The 5,220-nt window shown below is 47.2% G+C and overlaps 1 pseudogene; it reads right to left on the reverse strand.

Moving 5' to 3' along the window:
• Positions 1-643: 643 nt before the first annotated feature.
• LOC119285098 lies at positions 644-1,483 on the reverse strand (annotated as a pseudogene).
• Between the last annotated feature and the right edge of the window lie 3,737 nt (positions 1,484-5,220).

Below are 5,220 nucleotides of genomic sequence, written 5' to 3' on the forward strand. Positions count from 1 at the left end.
TTTGAATCAAAGGTTTCATGAAATCGAAATCGATTCTTTTTTAGATATCTGGATAGATGGATGGATCTATCTTTCTATTCAGATATCTTTTGCAATCAGCCCCAAATCCTTGATTTGGCCAGGAAACAAAGCACTGCTTTGGGCCCAGGAAGCGAAGGGAATGAGCTTGGCTGCTTCTCCCCCACACTTCTTTATTTCTCCGTGCCCCTTACGCATGCACTTCGTGCGCCATTGGCGCTTTGCTCTCCTCTTATTTCTTCATTGGAGGGTTCGGATGGACTTCGCCGTTCTTTCCCAACGAAAATGGAAAGGGCTGTATCACATCGAGATGTCGATTTGTTTTCCGCCCCAAATGAGATGGGGAATTAGTCACCTCTGTCCCTTCATCTTTTTGAAAGGAATCGAGGCCCGACCCGGCTCGCGTCGTTCTAACAACCGACGGGGAGCACCTCAGTATACGATCGCGCGCAGTAACTGGGAGTCCTATTACACCTAAGGCCAACTTCCATTCACCAAACCCAGGTTCATCTCGTGTAGTGATTGTGGACTCGTACAAGGATATGGAGTCGACGATTGATGTATCAGACTCGACCCTGTCTTTCATAGCATGCATTCCCATCTGTGTTGCAACTGATTCGGTAAGCTACGTGTCCGGTGCATGGAAAACTGGCTTCGGTCTCCCAACCTTACTCATGGCAACCTTCCGGCCGCCCAACGACCTATAAGGCTAGTCACTACTCCCACTGGGGCTAGGAAGTAAGCCCCACAACCCAAAGCGGCGAAGAACAAATAGAATTTGCTACAAAAGCCGGATAACGGGGGTATTCCTGCGTATGAGAACATTGTAATGGAGAAGGTCATAGCCGAAATAGGATTCGTTTTGGCTAGAGCGCCCAAATCCGCTATATATTTGACACGGGTTTGCCGTAATGCTGGAACTATGGCGAATGCATCTATCGTCATTGATGCATAAATAAATATACCAATTAGTAGTGATTGAATTCCTTCTATGGTTCCACATGAGAAACCAGTACAAATATAACCTACATGTCCAATCGAACTATGAGCTAGAGGTCTTTTGACTTTCGTTTGGGCCATGGCGGCCAGTGCTCCTAAGATCATATAAGCAATGCTGCAGAAAAAGAAGATTTATTGTAATGTACCCCCATAGGAAGCAACAATAGAAACACGTGACATATTTGCAGAAATAGAGATTTTAGGCGCAATAGAAAGGAATGTTGTCACCGGGGTGGGTGAACCCTCATAGATATCAGGTGCCCACATATATAGAGTCAAAAGAGAGATTGAGTCCGAGGGAGAGGGGGGTTTTCTTGGGGCTCGAGAGATTGAATAGATAGGGCCCCACAAGTTGTTAATTCGCCGCTGGGGAATTCACACAAAAGGGAAGGACTTATTCTCAACAAAAAAAGTGCTCTCTGAACCGAACGTGAAAGTTGTTTTCCATCAGACGGCTGTTCACGTAACTCCACTCTTGGCTTGGATTATATATCCATTTGGTCCGCTCTCGGCCATTCCACATGCTACCTAGCAGAGACGTGGTTATCTGAAGTGGATTCTCTCTTTTGTAGTAGATGCCGAACCTGCTGCTCACTGGGCAGGCGCAGCAGCTACATGGACCCCTTTCTTTATGTTGTTGCCAGCGCTTTCCCGGGCCGAGCCGGAATTCTTTATTAGAACGTCGGCAGGCAAAGCCCGAAGGAAGGCTGCTATCCCCTCGGCCTTCTTCCTTTTCGATGAAAAACAAATCGACATCTCAATCTCCGAAAGTGTTTTCCTTACCCAGCTAATATCCCCCCCTTCATCGAGCCTTTCCTTTAGTGGTAAGGGATATGCACCTTATCTGAACGTCGGCAGGCATTCCGGAATTCTCCTTTTTTGGCCCCGGGTGAACATAGGCTCAAACATGATTGGAGGGGTCCTAGCTACGCCATGCGTTCAATAAAAAAAAGCAAGCCTCGGGGAAGCTGCAGGGATTACAAAAAGAGGGTGCTTTCCTATGTTGCACTGAAAAAATGACAAAGGAGAAGACGCTCTTCGACTTTCTTTCTTCCTCCCGCGCCCGCCTAAGCCCGGCCCGCGTTAGAGGGGAAGATTAGCAAAGCGGAAAAAGACAGAGGGAGGGGGAGCCGCATCTTATTCTCTTCCCGAGAACTTCAGGATCGGAGAAGCATTCGGAAGGGGTGAGGCCTTCATTTCGTTGGCAGAAGCAGAAACGATCCAATCCATTCGGGGCTTCGGGGAACCCAAAAACGAACTCTGTTTACTTTTTTCATAGATAGATGATATATATAGGAATAATATATACATCCCTTTACTTTAGATGTCTATGTATCTATTTTGGAATCATCTCCGATTCTCTTTTTTTTCTAATACGCACTGCTCTTTCTCTCTAAATTGCATCAAAGAAAATAGAGAGAGAGAGAGAGAGAGAGCAGATGGATCCTATCCCCTATAACAAACACTCATTCCTATCTATTGATAGAAAAGAAAGAACTTTGTCACGGACTTTTTCTTTGTTCTTTTTTTTAGATTGGAGGAATTCCTCATATCCAAGGCAGCTCCCCACAAACACCCCACCCATATGACTATGCCCCCTTTTGAATCGATAGTAGATTGGGCTTCATAGCTACTTTCATTCTAAAGACGAATATTAGTCAATAGGCAGGCTTCTTTCAGTAGCAAACATATTCATTTTCACCGGTCTCCGTGCACCTTTGGTACTTCTGGAGGGCAAGCAGTTTTATAGTGACTTCTTTCTTAGGTAGGGCGACGAATACTTCCAATTCCGGAAAGGTCATTGGGTCGCCTTTGGAAGCTAAAGCGAAAGTTGTAGAAAGCCGGGAGAAAAAGCGAAAGCTTGCTCGAAACGGCCTATACCCTAACCCTCAGAAGCGAAGACGTAAAGCGTCACTTTTTCAAAAGGAAGGAGTTTTTTCTGACTGAATCCATCCATAAAGCCGCCAAGGAAACGAAGTTCGTTCCCTTTCATCAAGTGGGTAAGGTAGGCAAACCACTTAAGCTTTGCCTTAGACTGACGGAACAAAGCTAAGAAGTAGGCTGAATGGAAAAAGGAAAGGGACAAGGGCGGTCATCGCTTGGCGCGAAGGCTGCTGGTTCGGTACGGTACTAAAGATCCTCGGACTTCCAGGCGGTTTTTTTTGGGCTGCTGTGAACCCTTGGATCTCGCCAATACAGCCTCCTATGGTTTTCGTTACCGAGATATCTTTTCTTTTTCCCAGGGATTTTTTGGGTAATCAGCTCCCATGCTGCAAACAGTCAAATCTGAACCTTGTCGCTCTTCTTTCCTCGTGGGCAGGAAGCACACGAGCAGCGTGCGTTGCATGATTCCACTGTGTTTTTTGCACTTGACTGGGTGGATAGTTGACCGGAAGATAACTTTGATTCGCCTGGCCAGCAGGCGGGCGGCGTGCTTATCTTGTGTGACAACACTACAGAGCGAGTAGCTCTTCTAGTCGGGCAACTGTGTGACAACACTCCTGAGAAAGCGGCGCTTTTGTGTAACATGCTATGGTCTCAACGCCCTTACGAGGTAGTGATGAGTTTCATGCGCTCTAAGCCCAGCCCGCGCGCAGTTAGGAGGATTGGCCGCTATCTGAGCGGTACCACCCACCCTACCCTACTACCTATAGGGGGTCGTCCGTCCTACAGCCGCCCGAAAAGGAACTGCAGTAATCTTGAATAGGAATCCTACAGCGATAAAAACAATCCCCATAAAAATACCACTAGATCGAGCACCAGTGATTTCGTATCCGGTCAAAATCTTGGCTAATTGATCGAAGTGGGTAGCTCCAATAGACCCATAGATCATGGAAGAAATAGGGTGGGTAGGCCCAACCACCACACTACACGTATAGACGCGAACCCCCCTCCTTACCGTACGTGCGACTCTCACCGCATACGGCTCGCACAAAGACTCCAAAATCCATCCCGAGCTTTTTATTCCACCTCTCCCTCCTCTCCAATCCTCGATCAAACTAGCCTTCCCCAGCAAGAAATCGTATCCGCTTTTGCAACAAACTGCTCATCCCTTGCTTGTTCTTGAGCGCGCAAGGCGCTCAAGACGGTGATTCTTGCTTAAAAAAGGGCTAAAGCACTCCAGCTTCGAAGCTGGAGTTTGCAACTTCAAAACTACAGGTTTTAGCCCTCCTGCTGGGTGGGCGCTTCCTTCGTCTATCGTATGTCTCACTTGGCTTCGTCCCGAACCAAGGAGGCATGATGGCGGGCGCGTGCATGTGCCGACTGCAGAGACTACAAGCCGACGCCGGAAGCGACTCGCTTCTATTCTCGATTGGATATAGATGGGGAATATCTATAGATCGTCTTTTTTCGACAACCTCTCTAAAATGCATATGAGAAAATTGCACTTCACGGCACGGCAAAAAAAAAAAGAGCTTCGCTCGGTTGGCCCTCCTAGGCTTCCGCCTACTTTCTCTTCTCTTAAGTCTGCAACAAGTGGGAGAGGCAGGATTCAAACCTATGTAGAAAACCTTCAACAGATTTACATTCTGTCGCTTTTGACCGCTCGGCCACTCTCCCCTTCCCGGGGATACGCCCTCCTCAAACAAAGGGTTCCTGAATAAGAAGGATGGCGGCCTTCGTTCTTAAGTTAAGAAGAGCAGATGGAACTATTAGATTTGCTAGCGTTCCGGGAGAATAAATAAGGTCATTTAGTAAGTTCATAACAATTTATGTAAAGCAAGGGGCAAAGCTTCTACGACAGCTTCCCCATCATTGCCATCGTCGGCCTTCCCCAGCTCCCCTCCTTCGTCGCTTCTGGCTAAGCATCTTTCGGCGGAGGAAAGGAGGCGACTAGTCGCTTCTGGCGAAGCAGCAAGTTCATGAGCAAGTGAATGAACGAGCAGCGAGTGAAGTGCAACAGTCATAAGTAAGGCTCGCCATGTTCCTAAAAGGAGTGACCATCTTTTCTTCCCTTCTACTGACACTGAGCGAGCAACAAGAATAGGCAATAGTTTCCGTAGGGGTGGGGCGCAAGCAAGCGTTTTCAGGCTCCGCTAGCTAGCGTACTCTTCTGCTATCAATGAAACCGAAAGAAAAAACCAGTGCCCTTTCGTATAGATCGAGACGCAGTACTTTTTCTTTACTTCTTCCATACTAGGAAGAATGGAAGGAAATCCTTCGATAACACTTCTTCCTTATTTGAAGAAATGATATCCGACG

Source organism: Triticum dicoccoides, chromosome 4A, assembly GCF_002162155.2.
Source record: "Triticum dicoccoides isolate Atlit2015 ecotype Zavitan chromosome 4A, WEW_v2.0, whole genome shotgun sequence".
In the NCBI taxonomy this organism is placed as follows: Eukaryota; Viridiplantae; Streptophyta; class Magnoliopsida; order Poales; family Poaceae; genus Triticum; species Triticum dicoccoides.